The sequence below is a fragment of the Canis lupus genome, chromosome 21 (assembly GCF_003254725.2).
Source record: "Canis lupus dingo isolate Sandy chromosome 21, ASM325472v2, whole genome shotgun sequence".
NCBI classification, from domain to species: Eukaryota; Metazoa; Chordata; class Mammalia; order Carnivora; family Canidae; genus Canis; species Canis lupus.
The window spans coordinates 13,806,172-13,830,035 of record NC_064263.1 but is presented as its reverse complement, the minus strand read 5'-3'; the positions used below and the strand labels follow the sequence as shown (position 1 = coordinate 13,830,035).

The following is a 23,864-nucleotide window of genomic DNA, read 5'->3' as shown; positions in this document are numbered from 1 at the left end:
CATTACAAAATATAAATACTTATAAGGAAGTCATTTGAAAATTGTTATAAATCAAAGTCTTTGTTTTAGAGATGAGCTGTTTTCTTCTGAGACTCAATTAAAAACCTCCAATAGACAGACATGGAGAAAAGTTTCAGCCACCTCAAATTTTTTTTTTTGAGATTTTATTTATTTATTCATGAGAGAGAGAGAGAGAAGCAGAGGGAGAAACAGGCTCCACGCAGGAAGCCCGACACGGGACTCGATCCTGGGTCTCCAGGATCACACCCTGGACCGAAGGCAGCGCCAAACCACTGAGCAACCCAGGCTACCCAGCCACCTCAAATTTTGATAATACCCATGAAATGTCAACTGATATATCTCATAGCCAGTATTTTATAAACTTGTCCTTAAAAATCAAGGGCATGTTCTCAATACTTTCTGTCATGGAAATTGTTTCAACAGGCAAATAAACAGGCATTTCCATGGTTAAGGGCTCTCAGCTGTCACATTATTTAGTTCTGTACAAATGAAAAATCCTATTACCAAAAAAAGTCTGGAGAATCTGCAGCTGGAAGCTGGCAAACAATTGCATTTTCACATTGTTTTAGTCAGTATGCTCCCTCAATGCAAATATGAAACCTGCAAAAGATTTAATTAAAAATAACTATGTGGTCTAAAAAGCAAGTCCAGCACAACTGGAAACATGTCAAAATGATAAGTTAATGCCTTACCATCTATAAGTGATGATGCTTATGCAATTCATTAGAGAAAAGAGCTCACATTTCCTCAATCCCCATGCTCCAATGACTCAAAAGTACAGATTTACAGATTTAACTCTAAAGGACAACAGAACAAGCAGTAAACCTCCTACTTCCTCAAGGTCACAGAGTGGATTTTCATAGGCCAAAACTCAAAAGAATCCAAATTCCCAAACAGGCATCATGTATCTCTATGAACTAGCTCCCTATGGGGGGGAACTTGAGTTTACAAAGTCTAATCTGCTTATGTAGGGCTTGATTTCTATTTGCCTGATATTTGAGGAAAGGAAAAAAAATGATTATATTATAGTTGGGGGGGGGGACAAGACTCAAACATGAATTCTCATTTCTTTCTGATAAAAAATTTAAATAACTATTTAAGGTTTACATAGAAGTAGTAGGAGAAGAATTTCCAGAAATTACTTCGGGAATTAAGGAAAGTGGAGTGCTTCATCTGCACTTTCCCTTTAATAAAACCAAGAAATGCCAAGAAATAGATGGCATTAAAAATGCCTAGGTTCCAGCTAATGATTTTTGACATGAGCATCAAGAACATTCAGTGGAGAAAAGACAGACTTTTCAACAAAAGGTCCTAGAAAAACAGGATATCCACATATAAACGAATGAAGCTGGGCCCTTACCTAACATCATACACAAAAATTAACTCAAGATGAATCAAGATTCAAACACTTAGTGTTTAAAACTAAGAGGCTCTCAGAAGAAAACATAGGAGACACTTCTTAACATTGGAAAACACTTCTTAACTTTGGATTTAGCAATGATCTCCTGCCTATGACACCAAAGGACAAGCAACAAAAGAAAAATAAATTGGACTTCATGAAAATAAAAATATTTGTGCCTCAAAAGACACTATCAACAAAGTAAAAAGGCAACCCACAGAATGTGAGAGAAATATTGAAAATCATATATCTGATAAGGGATTAATATCCAGGATATACAGATTACTCCTAAAATTTAACAACAAACCCCAATTCAAAGTGGGCAAAGGACTCAAAGGGACATTTCTCCAAACAAGACCTACAAATGGCAAAATAAGCACAAAAGCACAAAATAAGCACAAAAGATACTCAACATCAGTAATCACTTAGGAAAGTTTACATTTAAACTACAACAAAGTATCACCTCACATCCATTTGAATGGTTACAATAAAAACAAAAAACAAAACAAAACAAAACAGAAAATAACTAAGTAGGGATCTCTGTGTGGCGCAGCGGTTTAGCGCCTGCCTTTGGCCCAGGGCGCGATCCTGTAGACCCAGGATCAAATCCCACATCAGGCTCCCGGTGCATGGAGCCTGCTTCTCCCTCTGCCTGTGTCTCTGCCTCTCTCTCTCTCACTGTGTGCCTATCATAAATAAATAAAAATTAAAAAAAAAAAAAGAAAAGAAAAGAACTAAGTGTTGGCAAGGATACAGAGAAACCAAAGCCCTTGTGCACCATTGGTAGAAGTCTAAAATAGTAGAGCTGCTATGAAACACAGTATGGCAGAGCCTCAAAAAATTAAAAACTGAATTACCAGAGGATCTAGTAATCCTATCTCTGGGTATATACCAAAAGAATTGAAAGCATGGTCTCAAAGACATATTTGTACACCTATGTTCATAATATTCACAAGAGCTAACACACGAAAGTAACCCAAATGTCCATTGATGGAGGAATGGATAAGCAAAATGTGCTATATATATACAACTGAATATTACTGATCCTTAAAAAGGAAGAAAATTTTGGTATATACTACAACATAAATGAATTTGAGGACATTATACTAAGTGAAATAAGCCAGTCACAAAAAGAGAAATACTGTATGATTCCACTTACTTGAGATACTTAATCAAATCATAGAAAGTAGAATGGTGGTTGCCAGGGTCTAAGGGTAGGAGAGAATAGGGAATTGTTATTTAATAGATATAGAATTTCAGTGCAAATGTAACTGAACCAATGTGTTCACTCCTTGGTGAGTCAAAGAAACTACACCAGGTGAGTTGTCACAAAAAGAAAAAACTTTATTTGCAGCAAATAAGGAGATCATGTGGAATAGCTTCCAAAGCCATGACTCAGACAGAGAGAGAGACAGAGAGAGAACCTTCTGTTTAGGATTAGAATGAGTATTCAGATAGGGAACCCTTCTCATCATATGTAGAGGCAGGCATAAGGGTATATATATGCCCTAAGGAAATATGCCTATACTTACATTGTATGTTATCTAAATGAGACTGGGCTCCTCTTTGGGCAGGGATGTTAGTATTACAGTGGGGTAAAGGCAATTGCCCATTATTCCAGGGGTCACTCCATAGGAGTCAGGGGTTTAGCTCAAAAGGCCTGAGTGGCCTGCCCCTGGTAGGTCTTGTCAGGGCAGTGGTCATCACCTGAGGAGTGGTTTCAGGTTTCATTTGCCTGAGGTAAGAGGAAAACTAGAAAGAAAGAACAGTGTAAGGAAAAATATAAGACAAAGGTTAGTGAGTACAAGCAAGCGGACAGTAAAGGTCAGGTCTTGGGGTCTAAGACGAGAGTTATGGAAATGGATGGTGGTGATGGTTGTACAACATGTGAATGTGATGCCACTGTACACTTAGAAAAGGTTAGAATGGTAAATTTTATGTGTATTTTGCCAAAAAAATTTATTTAAAGATTTTGTTTTATTTATTTATTCATGACAGACACGGGGGGGGGGGGGGCGGGGCAGAGGCACAGGCAGAGGGAGAAGCGGGCTCCATGCAGGGAGCCCGACATGGGACTTGATCCTGGGTCCCCAGGACCACACCCTGGACTGAAGGTGGCACAAAACCGCTGAGCCGCCGGGGCTGCACCCCCGGCAATTTTTTTAAATGGGTGAAACACCTCCGTTCCTATTTTCTTATACTACCACTAAGGAGAGGTCAAGTGGCTGTTGGGTATTCACATTTACAATTCTGAATTAACCACTCACTATAGGACATTGGGCAAGTGACTTAGTCTCTCTGTATGTCAGCTTCCTCAGTGGCAAAATATCTACTTGAATGTGTGATGTGAGGATGAGATGAGTTTGCAGGCGTAAAGCACAGTAAAGTCTAGCACAGTAAAGACTACATATTCACTGTTGTTATCACTATCACCACCACTAACTCTGTTCTCCGTGATCCAAATAAAATCGTATCCTACCAAGGAAAAACCATTTGCATTTCATTCTCTGAAAGATGATGGATGGCCTGGCCCCAGGTTCAATATCTGATCTAACAATAACTGAATATTTTCTTCCTCAGCCAGAGCACATTAATGGGAACTAGGGCCCAAGTTACAGTGTCCTTTGGGCAGCAAAAGAGGTAAGATACATATGTCTAAGTTGCATTCATTCAGCAAATGTTAACCATGTACCTTGTCTGTGCCGAGCATTGTACCAGGTGCTGATTTAGTTTGCTGACAGCACTTTCCACTGTCATCTCTGGAACCCAAGCCCTTGTTTCCTTACTGAAGTGTGAAGATCATCTAAAAGAAATGTTGTATAAAAAGCCTTTCCCAGGACTAAATTAACAAAAATACAAGAGGGCACCCCCAACTGTGCATTTCTGTTTTTCTCCCTATAGTTCTATTAAAAAAAAAAAAAACAACTCTCCATTTACTTTCAAATTTCATAAAGCCAATCATTCCCAGGTAAATTTTTGCTCAAAATCTGTCAGGAAGGGAGGCCTCAGGCAAACTTGGCAAAACCACAGAGCAGACCATCTCCGGCCTTCCCTGGGCAGGCACAAGAATAGAGCCAAGAAGGCTGCAAGTGCCACACTGGGAGATCCCAGAACTGGGAAAGGCACACACGTGTACAGAGCATGTACTCCTCTAAAACTTCTGGCCGGGTACCAGAAGCTAACACTTTTCAAAACTTAACGTTAATGGAGGCCCAGATTAGATTTAGCCACTTGTAAAAGTGATATGATGATTAATTATTATTTTATGAAGTCACACCACGTGTTCAGGCCAAAGAGGTAAAAACAAAAACAAAAAAGCACTGCTTTGGGGATCCCTGGGTGGCGCAGTGGTTTAGCACCTGCCTTTGGCCCAGGGCGTGATCCTGGAGACCCGGAATCGAATCCCACGTCGGGCTCCCAGTGCATGGAGCCTGCTTCTCCCTCTGCCTATGTCTCTGCCTCTCTCTCTCTCTCTCTGTGTGACTATCATAAATTTAAAAAAAAAAAAAATTAAAAAAAAAAAAAAGCACTGCTTTGGGAGTCAGACCTGGGCTTGAGCTCCAGGGCTACTTCACAGCTGTGTGACTCTGGGAAAATATTAACTTCCCTAAGTTTCATTTCCTTATCTATAACATACAGCTTAAAATTCCTGCCTTGGAGGGTCTTTGTGATGATTAAAGGAAATGATTCATACCACACACCTAGCTGATGTCTTGACACAATAGAAATCCAATACGATGGATGCTCTGCTCACTCTATATTTTCAGGCAGGAAAAATGTCCCATGGAACTCAACTCTGGATTTAGAAGAATAATAAGAATGGATCCCAGGTAAATATTCCCCCTAGTTTTTCTAAGAGCCCAGTTCTGATAACTGATATTTTTAGGACTCTGACAGTATTTGAGACATTATCCAAAAAATCCAACCAAATATTCTCCAATAGCTCCTTCTCACTGAAATTTTATAATGGGCAATCAAGAAGACTTCAGCTTTATTCTGCAGAGCACCATATACAAGACCATGTACATACAATCTTAAGAACTGCAGTCCTCTTATATAAAAACCAATAACCTCTCTCTGAGCTCTTCTCTCTCTCAAGTCTTGGCAAAAAGAGAGGGAGGGAAGGAGGAAGGAAAGAAGGATTGCCTCTGCATCTGTGGCATTTTGTTAGGAGTTAACTGGACAAGTAGTCTGGGCCAGGGTCCCCAACAAGAAAATAGAGAGTCAGGACAGCTGAAATAAAACAGTACTGACATCCTGTTTTGCAGCTGAGACAGGACTGCACTGACATTCTGTTTTGCAGCCTTTGCAGAAATGCCTTGTGCAAAATGTCCTAAAATAAGACAACCACAAAACACTGGTCAATATCACAGGCAAGGGGCAGTTAAAACCTAAGCCCCCAGATGTTATAAAAAAACAAACAAACAAACAAACAAACAAACCCTAAACCAAAACAAAAAAAACACAAGCACGTGGGCATTAACCTAATAGGTAGACAGCTATGTGACCAAAGCCCTGACTGGCAAGACTCAGCACACCCTGTTTAAGAAAGTTCTGCAAAAGAGCTCATAAAAACCCCTAAACTTAGAAACCCCAGGAGCAACCTACTCAGGCCCCTCTCCGGGAGCTTTACATTCTTGCCCAATAAACTTTGCTTTGCTGCCCACCACTCTTCATCTAGTCTACCTCTTCAGTCTCCAAAGCGGCACGACCACGAACCCAGACACTGGGGGGGACACAAATCCTGTAACAATTTCATAGTGTGTTGAGGGCATCCCCAAGACCAGGCCCAGGTTTTAATGCTTTACTAAGTAAGGACTCATAAGGCAGCATACAACCATACAGCTAGGATTTATTACTCTGAAAGGATAACAAAGCATAATCAGCAAAGAAAATAGGTAGATGGGGTAAATGAAGACTGGGAAAAACCAAACCTAACCTTCAAAGAGTCCTCTTCCAGAAGAGTCATCCAGGTCACGCAGCAAGTTCTGACACCATGTGTGAAATGTTACCAACCAGGGATCTCAGTAGAGATTCAGTGGCCAGGATTTTTATTGGAATCTGGTCAGGTAGACACTCCCTGCCTGGCACATAACCAAATTCCAGACTCCCAGGAGGAAAGCAGGTGCTCAGCTAAACTGCACTGTTTGCACAAACCAGTTAGGTACGGTGAGCCACTCTGATCATTTAGGGTGGTGTGAACCCTTCCGAAATCCAAGTTCCCAGACACCAATAAAAGAGCAACCTGGCAAGGAGGTCTTTCTAAGGATAAGCAGTCTCAGGCTTGCTGTGTGAATTCTTTCCTGCATACAAGGGAACAAAAATCCAAACATCTAATTAATACCTGCCCACCGACCACTAAATTCTCAGGGCCAACTGATATATTGAAATCCTTAAAAAAACAACAAAACACACACACACAGTGAATGAAATTCAGGGCTTCAAAATATATTCATTCAGCATATTTTTACTGTGTCAGCCTGCTGTGCCCCAGGCAGTAAGGAAATAACAAGTCCTCTAGTCCCCGTCCTTTAAGAACTTTCAGACCAATAGGGAAGATAAGAGGAGTACAGAAAGAGTGATAGTACAAGTTAGTATGCGATGATGGCCATAAAAGACATGAACTGGGCCAGAGAGAGAAGGGAGAGAAGACTTCCTGCTGCGATGAACAAAGATTAAGGTAAGAATTGCCATAGAGCTGCAGTTTTGTTTTTTGTTTTGTTTTGTTTTTTGTTTTGTTTTGTTTTTTGTTTTGTTTTTTGTTTTGTTTTTTGTTTTTTGTTTTTTGTTTTTAGAGCTGCCGTTTTAAGGACAGGTAGGATTTGACAGTAAGTGACAAGCTAGGAATAGCTCAACAAGGGGAATAAAAGTATCACTCCAGGCAAAGAAGCTGCATGAACACAGTACAGAGGCCACTAGAGGGAAAGGGGAATATGATTTGAAAAGAAGACAGGGCTCGTGGAAAGAGGTAATAGAAGAATTAAAAACCAGCCAGGGTGCCCGGGTGGCTCATTAAACATCCCACTTAGTTTGGCTTAGGTCATGATTGCAGTGCTGTGAGCTCTACACCAAGTGTGGATTCTCCCTCTCTCCCCTGCTCCTCCCTCTGCTCACATGCTCTCTTGCTCTCTCCAAATAAACAAAATCAATCGATCAATAAATCAGAGGCTAGTATCAGATCAATGAAGGTCTCAAGTGTCAGACTGAGATTGTCCTTTATGTGGTAGGTGATGGGGAGTGTGCATACATGTGTGTTTTTACTTTTTTTTTTTTTTATGATAGTCACAGAGAGAGAGAGAGAGAGAGAGAGAGAGAGAGAGAGAGGCAGAGACACAGGCAGAGGGAGAAGCAGGCTCCATGCACCGGGAGTCTGACATGGGATTCGATCCCAGGTCTCCAGGATCGTGTCCCGGGCCAAAGGCAGGCGCTAAACTGCTGCGCCACCCAGGGATCCCTGTTTTTACTTTTTCAATCATACTACTTTATTTTTTTATTTTAAAAAAAATTTTATTTATTTATTCATGAGAGACACACTGAGAGGCAGAGGCATAGGCAGAGGGAGAAGCAGGCTCTCCATGGGGAGCCCGATGCGGGACTTGATACCAGGACCCTGGGATCTCTGCTCTGAGCCCAAGGCAGACACTTAAGTACTGAGCCACCCCTGGGTGGCTATAAGCCAAAGGGCCAAGACCTTCACAGTAAACTTCACAGCAGCTAAAGAAGGCTAGAAGTAGCAGAAGAGGTGAAATATAAATATCATTTGGGAATAACATTGGGAAGGAAGCAGTAACAACATGCCTTGAGAAACGTATGAATTAAACAAGATTCAAAAAAATTTTTGAATTGATTTTTGAATTTTGAATTGATTTTATTTATTTATTCATGAGAGACACACAGAGAGAGAGGGGCACAGACACAGGCAGAAGGAGAAGCAGGCTCCATTCCATGCAGGGAGCCTGAGGTGGGACCCAATCGTAGGTCTCCAGGATCACACCCTGGGCTGAAGGTGGCGCTAAACCGCTGAGCCACCGCTGAGCCACCTGGGTTGCCCAAGATTCAAAATTCTTAAAGTTAATTGAGGTGTTTGTGCACCATAGCAAGAATGCCTAGAAAACCAGGTGGGTTAAAGGTAAAAACTAATAGCGTGGCAGGAAATTCAGTGGACATGTCTAGAACTCTAACAGAGATGAGGAATCAGTGCTCAGGAGAGAGGCTGTGGCTGGAGCTAGAAACCTGGCCGTTGGCAGCATGGAGTCTCAAGTGCAGTGGCTAAACTCAGCAAGGGGGAGAATGCAGTGAAAAAGCACAGAGAAGAAAGCAGATGATATGGTACTTAAGTGAAGAGAGAAAGAGCAGTCAGGTTGGAAAAAACAAAACAGTAGTGTGTTCCAAAGCTGGGGAAAGCATTGCAGGAAAGAGGGAGCTGTCAGCCTAGGCAGCTGCTGCAAGGAGTTGAGGCAGAGTCGGGGAGAGAAAAGGGCACTAGACTTGGTAACTGGCATGTCACCAGTGACCTCTGCCAATCAAAGACAGGGCAGGACAGAAAACTGTCCCACAAAGAACTCTGTGAACCAAGGCCTCTTGTCACTGGGAAAAGAAGGTGAGATGAAGTCCTAGAGGTTGGAGAGGGTAGTAAAAAGAGTAAAGAAAGTAGTAGAAAGAGGATACCCATCCTTTAAAAGAAGAGGTTGCAGAGACGTGGTATCTGAATAACAGTGGCACTGACTACGGTGATAGGAATGGCTGATGCCCCTTCTCTTTCAGTGGACAGAAATGAGGAGACGCTCAAATGAGACAAACAAATGAGTTCACAATCCAAAAGGACAGGGATGACTGTGCAAAGCAGCCAGCTCCCTCAGCCAGCCACGATGGAGAACGGCAGAATGAAGGAGGAAACGAAGTGCAGAACTGCCAAGGCCCTTCCAATGGGACACTAGTTTGAAAATGGTAGAGCCTCCATTTTTAGTAACAGATGTGTCAACAGATGTGTCAACAGAAAAACCTCCCTGTCAGAGGCAGATGGTCCATTTCACTCCAGAATTAATCTTGTGCAGGTCACAAATGTTCCTCCTGAGGAAAAGTCATCCTCTCCACTGTTCAGATATCCACCAGAAAGCACAATATTTTCCCCCAGACACACAGACCCATTGGTAATAGGCATTTTGGAGAAGCCAAATACTATACATGGCAAATCCACAGCTATGCATTTCTTTTGCCTCAAGCCAACAGAACTTGGCTCTTGAGCTTCACAGAGTTAGCACTGTAAACACATATATGCACACACACTGAGAAGTTCTCTTTAAACATGCTACTTCAGTTCAAATCTGGGCACTAACATTTACTAGCTTTATGATCTGAGACATCACTTAATCTCTGTGTTTTCTCATCTGTAAAATGGGCTTAACAAAAGTACCTAGTGCATAAAGTTGTGGTGAGGATTAAATGAGCTAATTTGTGTAAGTATTCAATAATTATGAGCTATTACTATCTCATTTGAGTCTTATTTAATTCCATGAAGTAAAGCTAGGTAATCATTAACATCTCTTATTACTAATGAGGGCACTGAGGCTCGGAGAAGAAATACTTGCCTAATTTTCACACAGAACAGAACACAAGGCAAGATCTTAAAATAATCCAGCCTCCTTAATAAGTGGCACAAAGCTCTCCACAATCAGCCAACTGCCTTCCTCTCTGGCCCCAGCTCTTTCCAGTCTTGCTTTGAACATAAAATTGTGCCCACTACACAATTTTCCACCCTTCCTAACTTTCTGATACCTATCCATCCTTCAGTCTCAAGTGCTACCTCTTCTAGGAAGCCCTTGGCAGTTGATCATCCTTCCCCTCACTACCCCACCTCCTTCCTCTGTGCTCATGTCTATTAACATCATATTGCATGGTAATTACAGAGGTCTGTCTTCCCCACTGATTTCTGAGCCTAAAACAATTTCTGGCATATAATAAACAGTAAATGTTTATCGAATGAACTTGTCTCCAAACCTGATATTCTTCCCACTATAGTATGCTTTCCCTTTTATCAAAAAATGTTTATTATGTAATAGTAATCTAAAAAGAGGTGAAACAAAAATCAACTAATCATACTGTATTTAAATATTAAACTAAATAAAACACTTAAAACACTTGCTCACTGTAACCAGAAATAGTGAAACCGTTCAGAGACCTGACCAATCCCATCCACAGTTTATCAGTCCTTGTGCCTTTGGTCTCAAAGGGAAGAGACCCAACCTGGATCTACCAAAGGACTTAGCCTAGGCTCGATTGACCCAGTGAGAAGCACCTGGCGTGGCATGGAAGAAGACAGATTCAAAGATCTCATACTCTAAAACTCCCAGGTGAGATGCCTTCAGGAGTTTCAGATTGCATATTGCTCTTTGAAGGTCACATGGCAGGCCAAGACTGGCTTTCAGTTCTTGACTGCTCCAGAGTGATCCTGAGGAAAGGCTATCAAAGAAGTAAAAAATAAGCACATCCACTCCATCCTCGCTTTCTCACACACCAAGCAAACACTGATGATCAGTGCCATGGTAGGGTCACATCTATCCCAGGAGAATTTGGCAGGTGGAGCCACATCTCACAACCTTGGCTCCCAGCCACTGCCCAGATCATTTGGGGAAGCTAGTTCTCTACATCTAGGTATCTCTAGTAACCAAAGTGAATCTCCCCAGTGGCTCTCCCTGAGGAACTGTGGGTATATATCAGGTTTTCCCTCTGGTCTGGATTAAGTAGACAATACTAAGGAAAACATAAACACAAACCTAGAAACACACAAACACACTTGTGTATACTTGTGTTTGACCCTGACTACTTAAGGAAAAGTCACCCAGTTTCTTGCAATTTGCCCATAAATGATAGTTTTGTGGCCCAAGCCTCCCTGCTCATCCCCTGAGGAAATTCAGGGACTGCTAACCACAGCAGCACATGCTAAGCACAAGATATTCAACAAATCACCACCCAAATTCAGCATGCACTGGGTATCAACTACTCCTGGAATCTTAAACTCAATTCTGGAGATAGAGAAAAAAAGGTCTTAATATTTTTCTGGATCTAAGCCTCAATCATTTGCCAAAAGCATACCCTGTCCTTTACTAAAAAATGGTTAATATCCTTAGCTCCAAAGCAGGGCATATTTATCCTTTTGGTCCAGTCCATAAATCAGTATATGGAGTCACTATTTTCCTACACATATGTATCTTCCTGTAGAAGTCTTCAATTAAAAGGCAGCGCCATCTCTACAGGTACCTTTTACAAAAAGCTTTAAAACATTTTATCTATATCCGTAAATCCCAAGAAATGTGCCTTCAATCAAATCCCTCTTTTATAACTTGGGCAGTGCTAGTCATTTCCATAATTTAGGCTGTTTGTTCTAAAGAGAAATCCAGTTACTTCCCTCACAAGATTGACACACCTCCAATTAGTTCTTTGCAGCCCGCAAGGTAAAGGGCAAGTTTTTGGCCTGGTTTTACCATTGGGCGTCAGCCCACCACATGAGCAGCACCTCCAGCCACAGCTCTTCTGCCCTATATTCCAACACCATGGTCTCTTCCTTGGTACCCCAGGCCCTTCCTGCCCCCATGCCACTGTACATGAAAGTGCTTGAACTCTTCTTTCTATCCCATCCTCTTCTCAATCTAGCAAACTCCTACTGGGTTAGGGTTCCACCTCATTTGTCACCTTCCAACATTCCCAGACAGTGCTCTCTGCAATCTCACAATGAGCTGTATGTATTTCCACTAGAACAGTTACACTGAACTCTAAGTACTCTTTACCATTGTTGCCCTTATTATGGGCATTTTCTTGTTCTTTTTTTTAATCCTCAGAATCTGCTTGTCAATTTAATGATTAGATAAAAATCTTATGAAAAGAGTGGGGCAAATATCATCAGCCCGTTTTCTATAGGTAGAAACTAAAGCATCTGTAAAATTAAGTGATTTGATGAAATACAGTTGGATAATGGCAAAGCTTGTACAATAGGAACTCTCACGAGCCAACAGACGCATTCTAGAAGAAAAGAGAGAGGGAAGGGAATGAACACTGAACAGCAACCCTTTGCAAGACATCATGTTAGGCACTTTAATATATTATCTTGTTTATTCCTTACAGCCACTTTATGAGAGATATAAGACAGATGCAATTTTTCAAGAAAGAAAACTCAGATTCAGAGAGGCTAAGTTACTTGTTCAACTACACACTTAATAAACGGATCCAAGGTTTAAACTCAACTACTGTCGGACTCTGCAACCAAGTTGATTCCATTACAGTGGCCTCTATTGATAACATGCACTTCCAGACTCACACTTGCCCATGGACACAATCCAGAAACACCTCCGTGTTATAACCTGCCCACTGACCAAAAGGCAGATGTTAAACCAACTGACCCTATCACCTTGCCATCCATTGTGCTTCACAAAATTCTGGCTTCTGACTTTTCTTACACCTTACACCCATCTGTTACTAATCATCAGATAGCAATGTATTCCAAGGATTCTAGCAAGGATACAAGGAAATTTGCAGAAAGGTGGTATTATGCTATTCCAAAACCCATCTACATGTGCATTATGTCAGAGTAAAAAAGTGTCATATTTAAGTGGTCTAAGTAGGGTAACTGGCACAAAGAATTCTTTAATAAATCTCTACAACATGTACAATATGAAGACCAACTTGTTTCTCTTCAAGTTCTTCATATATCCCTTCTCGTTTATCAGGTTGTAATACCCCAAAATAAAATGTAATTGGGGTCTTCCAGAAATTAAGCATGAAGAAATAATTACTTGCCAGTTCTCTAGATCATATCTCAGTTATTCTGTTCTCAGGCAGATCTGCTTCTTAACTGCCAAGTACGTGCCTGACTCCCTAGGTTATGGTATGTTGGGAAAACTGGATTTTTCTCCTGAAAGACTTCTATCAAGTCCATCATTACTATTTCTATGGTAACAGAAATGTTTCAGGTTTTCTAGAAAAGCCCCAGTTTTGAATATAATAATCTGTTACGAGCCTCATGCCAAGAAATATGCTTTAACACAGGATTTGGTAAACATAGATTCAATATCCTTCCTCTAAAGAACCCCCCCTGAAAGAGGTTGTACTTGCTAGGAAACAGAGCACAGGCTTTTGAGTCAAGGTAAGTAACCAGAGTTCAAATGTTTGTTTTGTCATTCACTAACTGTTGACCTTGGGCAATATACTTAACTTCCCTGCTTCCATTTCCTCATAGGTAAAACGGGTAATTATCATCTCTCTCGTTCAGAGAGTTGTCCTTCCAATTAGATGAGCAATGTCCTAGCAAGGGACTGACACATAGCATATACTCAATAGATAGTAGGCATTCTGTTTATCACCATGCTCTTGTTATTGTTCATAACATCCCTGAAAGGAATAGAAAAGACACAATTTTGCTCTTCTAAGCAAAAGACCATAAATGATGTGATTTGCCTAATATAAACAGAGCTACTACTTTACTTCCCAAGACAGAACCTTTCAGTTACTATATTACAGCCCAGTATTGATATTGAAATGGGGTGTTAAGTTGCTGACTCGGCTCTTTGTAATTCAGTCTCACCCCCAGTTATTTTCTGCAATACTTAAATTATTGCTGTAAGGTATAAAATTTCCTGAATTTTATGCAACATGATCATTTTCAAGTATTATCTTGTATGGTCAGAACATCTGCCAAGCTATACATCCTCATTCTGCATCTAGAACTGTTTTCAGCTTCTTCCTTCCATGAACAATAGAGTGAAATGCTATTAGGGTACAGGCAGACATTCTGTGGTGGATGTGACTTTCTCATATTTTATAGACAAATGAAAGTGACATTTTTGCTTGGAAATATTATCCTCTAGTGATTCAAAGCATGGGCTCTAGAGTCAGACTGCCTGGGTTCAAATCTCTGTTCCTCCTCTTATTAGCTATGTCATCTTGGGTAATTTATTTGACTTATCTGTACCTTAACTTCATCATTATCAAATGGGAAAAATAATAGTACTCAAAACAGTGTCAATAATGGATGTAGGTACAGTGCTTAGAACAGTGCCTAGTACATAGTAACTGTTCAATAAAGGTCAGATATCATCATCATCATCATCATTTACTTGCCTCACAGGATTTTAAAAAGCAATCTGAAGCAATCAGACATAATCAAATTGTTTTATTACCAGCAAAGGACATACCAGATCAGACAGAAATACTTTTGAAATAACTGAGGAAGATGAATTCTATCTAACCAATTACTATCCCCAGGTGCTATCAATGCAGTAGATCCATAGCATTTGCCCCTGAATGCCTGTGGTCTCAATTATTCATAAGGCATCTTGAATACTTGTCACATAGAAACTGTAGTTAAATAAAAAATGGTGCCAGATAGGTATGAGGTGGTAAGTCCTTGGCTGGTAAGTCTTTGGCCAACCACCCAGCAACAGAATCTCAATCCTTTTTTTGCTAGTTTCATTGATTAAATGTGATCCTATTTAATCCTCAGAGCAACTCTGTGAGGCAGGTATGATCATTCCCATTTTAGACACACTAAAGAAATGACATGCCATGGTGATAGTTGCAGACTTGGGGTAGCAAAGATCTCAGGATATACACCATAAGTATGTGCCAAGATGATAAAAGTCAAACAACCCTAGAATCCACTCTAACAAGTATCAAAGAATTAAACTGGAAACCCAGACCCCTTACTTCTAAAGTCAAATGACTAGTCTAAAACAAGCAGGGGTAAAGAATCTTCCCTAATGAATCTAACATGCCATAGTTCAGTCTCTCTCTCAATGCAGACTGCTGGTGGAAGGGGTGGGAGTGTCTGAGGCACAGATCTGACTGAGCTGCTTGGTTTGGCCTGGCCGGGTATCCAGCCCCTGCCCTCAGCCTTGCAGCCCTATGTTTTAATCAGCTGACTCAGCCAGTGGCAGGAGATCCCAGGCGCCTGTGGCTGTGAGTAATGGTGGCACAAAACACGTCTGTCTAATCAGAAGCTGATGGCATCAGTTCCGTCAAGACTTAGGATAAAACAATGCTTCTGCAAGGGAAAAAGAAAAGTCTAGTCATCCAGAAGCTAAGCAATGCAGTGCCTATCCTTCTCTCTCTGACTTGGAATTCAAATTTGTGGAACCGTTTACTAGGTCTTAGACTTCCACGCCTCAAATATTTCTTGGTGCTTGTACAGAAAGATTTATCTAGAAGTAATAAACCAAATCCATTTCTAATAGTAGTTGTTGAAGCATTTCGAAAGCATAACATTAGGAAATGCTTTTAGGGGTGCCTGGGTGGCTCAGTGGTTGAGCATCTGCCTTTGGCTAAGGTCGTGATCCCAGGGTCCTGGGATTGAGTTCCGCATCAGGGTCCCTGCAGGGGGCCTGCTTCTCCCTCTGCCTATGTCTCTGCCTCTCTCCGCGTCTCTCATGAAAAAATAAATAAAATCTTAAAAAAAAAAAAAAAGAGGAAATGCTTTTATTCTGGCCTTTTAAAAAAGTCTCTATCATTATGGAGGATAATGCACAGGAAAGTGTTTTCATAGGTTGTAAGTAAACATTTCATATATATAAAGACATCACTGCAACCACTTGAAGGTCATTATACTGTATTTCAGCAAACATGTCATTTCAGAAGAATCACATATTAATTCATTAAAAATGCTTGATTAAGTTCCCATTGAGTGTTAGGCAATGTAGATGCAGAATTAAACCAGACAGTCCTAGTCCGTGGGGGTGGAGTGGGGGCCTCCGTCTTTTCCCAAATTGGTCTTTTCATCATACTCCAACCACACCTGGTACTCTTTGCTCTCTTCTGTCCCTCTCCCTCCTGTCTCCCTCTTCCTCCCCCCACCCATACCTTCCTTCCTGTTTCTTCCTCTACTGGAGTTCTGAGCCAACCAAGAGTGTGCTTCTCCCACATTCTGCAAAAGTCATAGCATAAGCATAGTACCAAGTATCCAGTATGTAGTGACACACATAGCCTTATTGCCATTAATAACCTGCTTTTACTATACTTCCAACCTTCCCAAAAGTTACCAAAAGCAGTTCTTCCTCCAAAAAAAAAAAAAAAAAAACATGTATATCTAAGGAGGTTCTAGATTAATAGTAACAAATAGATGAGCAGAAACAATTCTCCTCTCAAAGATCTATGGATCTGAGTTCTGCATGAGAGTAATCAGCCGGGGAGACCCTTAGAAAACCCTAAAGGGCACCAAGCCGGAAGCAACAGAAAGTGGGAACATTATCCCACACCTGATTTATCTGGATGTAGTAATTCTCTACCAAAGTTCCATCCAGGCAAAGATGAAAAACAACTAGAACATAGATTTTTAAGACTCTAAGGTGCCTCCTCTGGTCCTACTCCCTCACTTTATAAAGAAACTAAGGCTCAAGGAGAGGATATGACTAAGATTATACCGCTTGTCTTTGGGGCAAGATCAGAAGCTGAGACACCTGCCACCCAACGCAGGGCCCATTCCAGAACTTCCAGGAGCTGAGTGCATGGCTGGGAGCAGCCCTTGAGGCAGTGGCTTCTGGTGTTCAGCCACACCCCTACAGGCATACTGCCTTTCCAAAGTTACTCTCACTGTTTATTCCTTGTGTACCTCTGCCTCACTTAAGGCAACTGGAGACAGCACTGGGACACTAGGACTCTCTGAGCCAACGAACAGCTCTCTTGAATGGCAAGCCTATTTTTATTCTGTAAAGTGGGACTATTTTCTGTCCTTTTCTTCAGTTCAGAATTGTGATGAAGATCGAGATGCAAGCCATCAAAGAATCATATTCTTTGAAGAAAATGTAGAGTAGAAATACAGTAAAACATCTGCATTGTAATTAAGTCCTGCTAAAATGTTAAGCCCATGACTCAGATTCCAGCATTTTACAAAGGCCTACAATACTTTTGATCCTTCTACATTTAAACAACTTTTTAAAATAGCATACACACTTGCATGCAATTCAAGTAACAATCACACCTGACACTTGGTCCTTAATAGCGACTCTGGTTGGGAAGATAGAGTAGGTGTCATTATTCCCAATTTAAGGAAGGAAAAACCAGTTCAGAGAAGCTACTAGTCTTGCCCAAGGTCACACAGGTAATAAAATGCAATGCAGAAGCAATGATCTTATTTAAGGCTCCTCTCTGTGCAATTTAGCTTTACAACTTTGTCACATTTTGCACTTCAACACTGAAGAGCTACCTTTTCTGTTACATTTGAGACATTTAAGACACCTGAGTTATTTCACAAGAAACACCTTGATCCTGAATGCCGGCAACAGGATTATGGCAGGTACTTTCCACTGCTGGAAACTACATGACACCAGGGAATTAATTATGGGGTGGGATAGACTTTGGAGTTCACAAACAGGATTAACCTTTATACTGATTTTAATTATTCATAATTTATTCTCTGCATTCTTTCAAAAATAATCTGAGATGGCTCTTAGCTCTGACAATAATTCAATCAAAAGTAAGGATTGTATTCATTTGTTCATTTTTTTCAGCTTAGCTGAGATTCTTTTTCAGTTTATTTTTCTTTGCAATCTCCACATCTAATGTGGGGCTCGAACTCATTACTCAAAGATCAAGAGTCACATGCTCTTCCAACTGAGCCAGGCAGCTGATCCTTTTTTTTATTTTTTCAACTTACTCATATAGACACAAAGAAAAAGATCTGGAAAGCTATCCCCCAAATTTTGCATTAGTTATTTCTGAGTATGGATGTATTATTAATGCTAATCTGTATTTTTGTCTTTTTCTACAATGAATACATATATAGTTTTGGTAATAAGAAAACAATCATGATCTCACTTGTAATCTAAAAAACTGAACTCACAGAAATAGGGAATACAAAGGTGGTTGCCAGAAACCACGGAATGGGAGAAATGGGAAGATGTTGGTCAAAGGGTACAAACTTCCAGTTATAAGGTGACTTGAGTTCTAAGGATCTAATATACAATATGGTGACTATAGTTAACAATGCTGTATTATATATTTGAAGGTTGCTAAGAGTAATTCTTAAATATTCTCATTACAAAAAAATAGCAATACATACAAGTACGAAATCATCATGGACTTAGACAATATTATATTCCAATTATATCTTAATAAAGCTGGGTGGAGGATCAAACAATAAAGATTATTTTTATTTTTAAAACAAATTCTTCATTCTGACAAATAGGAAAGGGGTTATCTCCACAAAGAGTTATAAAGCTCTGTTACTGTAAACTAAGTGCATGAAAAATGTAAATAATACCCTAAAGCGCCCGGACCAGAACCTTTGCCTTACTTCTCCATTTGGATACTCTCAGCCCTCAAGACTATAAAACAATATGCCAGGACACCAATTTTACACAAATCTTGTGGGGAAAAGCTTGTTTTATATATTGAAATCATATTCAATATATGAAATCACGTGAAAAAAATAACATTCTTAATTTTCACACTTGCTGGGGTCAATCTGAACTATATTCCCAACACCTAGAAGGGCTTGTCACTTTCATTACTGGAGATTCTTCTATGAAGAAGTTTGGGAAGCCGTAAGGCAAACAGTACCATCTTATTTACCCTCCTTTTTGAAAGAGACTAAGTCTCGTTTCCTGTTAAAAAAAAAAAAAAATCAAATTTTCTTCATCTACTGTAACTTTTAAAATTCTTTATAAAACAGGTGGCAGAAAACATATCACCAGGCAAATCTGGAAGCCAATAGGGGCATAGTTCATTCTACCTCCCTTGCCCAGAGGGGAGAACTGCCTGGCCTGGCATCCTGGGTTCTGAGGATGGTGGGGCCTGGGCTGCCCCATTTCTGCAGAACAGCAGACCACTCTGCACAAGGTGCTAATTCATTCATTCCACAAATGTTTATTGAGCAAAGCTTGAGAAAGGCCTCTTAGGGGACAGTGGGATCATTCACAAGGCAACGGTCAGGTCTAACGGATCAGATGTGGACAATCAATCTTTCATTAGACCTCAAACCACCTCTAGGATAAAGCAAACAGGGCTCCTGCCCATTCACTCACTAGCAGCTGGGGGGGAATCAGGCAGGCGTTCTGGAACAGGACTGCTCCTTTAGAGAGGCTAAGGTAGTCACTTATTCCCACCAGAATGACCAAAACTCCTACACCATAAATGGCATAACTCTTCTAAAATGCTTTGAATAATGTCTGGCACCTACTGAGAACTCAATAATAGTCATTTTTACTGTTATGATTCTGGCTTGCCCTTATTCAAGGAGCACCAAACAATGTGGAAAGAACACAGGTTTTAGAATAAGAGAGCCTACTTTTGAATCTCAGCTATGTTGCTTACTAGCTATGTGACTAAGGGAAGCAATCTTTCTGAGCCTCAGTTTCTCATTTGTAAAATGGGAAAAATGCCAGTATACCTTCCTTCATTTGGCTTTGTGAGAACTAAAGACACATTATATGCAAAGAAGAATGTCTGGCCCATAAGTGCCCAATAAAGACAGTCAATACTGCTACTGCCCCGCATCTTTCCCCCCACTCGTGACAGGTCCTGGCATCTGAGTTCACCCAGACACCACATTAAGGGACTACAGGGGTGAAGGGAGGGGTGGGAGCACCTGGAGATCTTCCACAGAAATCCTCCATCAAAGTCTTCAACTCCTTTCAATCATCCTGTTTGGCTGCTTCATCCAACTGGTAGCTGGAGCCACTATTCCCTCACTGGGAATGAATGCCAAGAAGGGGACAGGAAGCTGAACAGCGGTTTGAGTCCATCCCACCTCCCAATGCCTGTCTGTCTGAAGCCCCCTGGGCTTCCTCTGCACATCCCTGCCAGGCTGTGTGGGTCAGGAAGCCAACAGTAAGATCCAGTCTGTTCTTATGCAGACTTCCATCTCAAATCCAGAGCCCAGGCTCCAGAGGCTGCTGGTCACAAACCAGCATTAAATGAAAATGAGGACTACCGTTCAGACAGAAAAATGGAGGCCCTCAAAGTCAAAGGGGATTTATAAGGGTCGAGGGAGGAAAGGGAAGGGGGAGGAGTCAGGATGGGTGCGGAGAGACAGGCCCACTTAGTACACAGCTGATAGAGCCCTATCTAAGTCCTAGCTGCTCAAACAGTTGGTTTTCCATACTGGAAGAGGATAAATCCCATTCCTAGGATTTAGAACTAACGACGGGTCGAGGTCCGGGTGTAGGAAGATAATTTCAAAATAAACTTGTCTGTCAATACCAAACTTGTTTTCCAAGTAAAAAATCACCAGCCCCCGACTCAGCCTTCCCAAGCGCCCACCTGCAGAGAGTCCTAAAGCCCCACTTTACTTCACCTGAGTAGTCTCGGGGAGTGACTCTGCAGCCAGCCCAAAGCCCGGGCGGGGTCAGTCCTCGAAAGCCCCGGGAAACGCGACAAACCGGGAGGACCCCGCGCCCCCCCCGCCCCCGCCGCGGAGCCGGCTCCTGAGGGCGCTCGCAGGATGCCCAACGCGGCTCACGGTTGAGAACTCAGAGCACAAGGCAGCAGTCCCCACCCACACCTCCTTCCCGGAACAGAGACCGAGGAGGGGCAGAAAGTTGCCCGAGAGGACCCGTCGGGCGGGCAGAGGCAGAGGCTAGAACCGCGGGGCTCCGAGTAGCAGCAGCCGGGCAGGGAGCGCGCCTCGCCGCGGGGTGGTGCAGGCCCCGAGCCCTGGCGCGGCGCGTTACCTTCCTCCCGACACGGCCCCGCGCGCCTCCTGCGCCCCGCACACCCTCGGGGCCGCCCAGGTGTCGCCCCGCCGCTGTCAGCGCCCGGCAGCGTGTGCAGGGACCCCGCGGGCGGCGGGCGGCGGGCGGGCGCGCAGGGGCGGCTCCGGGCGCGCCCACCAATGGCGAGGCGCCCGGGCTCCCCGCCCCGCCCCCCGGGCTCCCCGCCCCGCCCCCCGGGCTCCCCGCCCCGCCCCCGGGCTCCCCGCCCCGCCCCCCGCGCGCCCCTGCCCGCTCCCCTGCCCGCTCCCCTGCCCTTCTCCCGCTTCCCTCCGCGCCTCGTACTTCTTCTCCCTTGGCCCTCCCCGCCCCGGCCTCCTCCAGTGCACCTTGCCCCGAAACACCGTTTTTTACTGTGCAAGCAAAGAGTGCGGCCGTTATGTTTTGGCCGCTGTGCGTTAGGAGTCCTAAAGCCCAAGGACCTGGCGCGCAAGGAACCCCTCTGCTCAGAGACCGAAGTTAGCCACCACGCAGGCCAAGGAAGAGGATGGGATCAAGATGCTTTAACCGCTCCGAACGTGCAAAATAGATAAAAATGCTTCGCAAGTTGTTTTTAAAGTGGTGCTTTAAATTATCCAATAATACCCGGATAAGTTGTGAGCGATGTGTTTCGCCTGAGGCGCTCCATGGGTGTGCAACGAGGGCCAGTATGCTGCTGGAAGGTGCTGGAAGGTATTATATCAGGGTCATTTTAAAAATGTTACCAATGATGGGGCCAACCCAAGCAAACTTCTGGAAGAGGTAAACCTTAAGGCCTTTTCTCCTCATCGACCCCATTCATGTTGTCAGTTCAACTGAGGGTAGCCCAGGTCTGCCTATCTTTCTTCTCTCAAACTTGTAAATGCTGATCCCAAGGACCTCATTCAGTACCGGATGCTGGGCTGCTAACCTGGCTCAGGAATCCTCGCCCTGTGTTATGTGTGATTCTGGCTTTCACCCAAGCTTTGATAGTCTCCTCTGTCCCTTTGCTGGGTGGGCACTGAGGATGCAAAAGAGGAATAACCACTCATCTTGCCTTTGAAGAGACAAATTTGTAAATAATTTCAATTTAGTGTAATAACAGCTAGAATAGGTTACAAACACTGGGAGAGGAGGGCAATACAAGGTTAAATACTGAGGTCAGAGGGAAGGGCTGCAGAGAAGCAGGCAAAGGCATACAGTTGCCTCTCGTATGTTGCAAGGGTTGTGTGACAGTGAGGCAGAGATGAAGCTAAAGAGGTAGATGCGGGAAGAGCAGCTCTGCCTGCCTTGCTGAGGGAAGCAGACCATGTCCTGTTGGTGAGAGCTACTGGTGAATGACTTTAAGCAGGGGAGTGGTCTGATTTCATTTGTCTGCTATCTCGCTTTCAATGTTGTCTGTGCGTGCTTTGGTTATCTTCTTCCTGCTCCTCTCCAACGGGGAAGGCAGGCACTGGATCCTGCTCACCTGTGGGTGCCCTGCATTCTTGGTACAAGGCTTTGAAGGAACTCAGTTCTCCCTATTTCAAATGTCACTCCTCCCAGAAAAGAAATAACCCTGCTAGGGAGGGTCTTAGGATTCTTACTGTAGACTCTGGACCAGACAAGTGGGGGAGAAATTTTGAGGAAGAGTCTTGCTGGGGCCCTCATCGCAAAAGGTCAGAAAGCTCAGAGGTTAAAAGCTGGAGCTGTGATTTTAAGTGGTCAAAGTTCAAATACTGCTCTCTCCCCCACACACACTTTCTAACAGAACCTTCAGCCAGTTACTTAACCTCTCCGTGCCTCACTTTGCTCATTTGTAAAAGAGATGATAATAATGCTCCTCTCTAAGGCTACTGTGAAGGTTAAAATGAGAAAGTGCATGTGTATAGCAAAGTGCCTTGCACAGAGGAAGTACTGAATAAATCTTAGTTAACATGATCATATCAAGTCAGCAGAGGCTTGTTCCTCTTAACCTATAGTAGTAGATTGCCCTTCTTCAGGATGCCTGGGTGGCTCAGTGGTTGAGCGTCTGCCTTTGGTTCAGGTTGTGATCCCAGGATCCTGGGATTGAGTCCCACGTCAGGCTCCCCTGAGGGAGCCTACTTCTCCCTCGACCTGTGTCTCTCTCTGCCTCTCTCTCTCTCTGTGTCTTTTATGAATAAATAAAATCTTAAAAAAAAAAAAAAAGATCGTCTTTCTTCAAAATAGTTTGCATGTAAATGACATGCAAATTTCACAAAAATTCTCTGTTGATATTGAAGGGAAAAGCAAGGGGATAGGGATAATGCTGTACTGGGTTTAGTGTAGAGACTTTGGTGGGTGCCCTGACTCCATCATTCTCCACCACTGAACTAGCTGGTTGACTTTGGACAAGTCACTTGACCTCTTTAGGCCTCTGTTCCTCTTCTGTAAAATAGAAATACAGTTGACCCTTGAACAACATGGGTTTGAACTGCACAGGTTCACTTATATGTGGGTTCTTTTTTTTATATATAAATACAGTACTGTAAATGTATTTTCATTTATAATTTTCTCAATAACATTTTCTTTTCTAGCTTACTTTACTATAAGAATAAAATATGTAATACATATACAAAAATGTGTGTTAATCAACTGTTTATGTTATTGGTAAGGCTCTCAGTCAATATAGACTATTAGAAGTTCAGTCTGGGGAGAATCAAAAGTTATAGGTGGATTTTCTATTGGGGCCCCTAATCCCTGAGTTGTTCAAGGGTCAACTATAGTCATATTAAGGGACCTATGTAAGGGAGATGCTACAATATATATATATAGCACATTGCCTGGCCCAAGGT

The 23,864-nt window shown here is 42.4% G+C and overlaps 1 protein-coding gene across 10 annotated transcripts in view; it reads right to left on the bottom strand.

Annotated features, from left to right (window-relative positions):
- SYTL2 (synaptotagmin like 2) overlaps positions 1-21,206 on the bottom strand; it is a 117,206-nt gene extending 96,000 nt beyond the window's left edge. For 5 of the 10 annotated variants that reach the window (XM_049098981.1, XM_049098985.1, XM_049098982.1 and 2 more), the window contains exon 1: positions 21,073-21,203. The gene's annotated coding sequence lies outside the window, so the exon portion shown is untranslated. Of the gene's footprint in view, positions 1-20,696; positions 20,813-20,861; positions 21,022-21,072 lie in introns of those variants that run through there. The other 5 variants (XM_049098971.1, XM_049098973.1, XM_049098974.1 and 2 more) reach the window with 3 other exon arrangements.
- Positions 21,207-23,864: the final 2,658 nt, after the last annotated feature.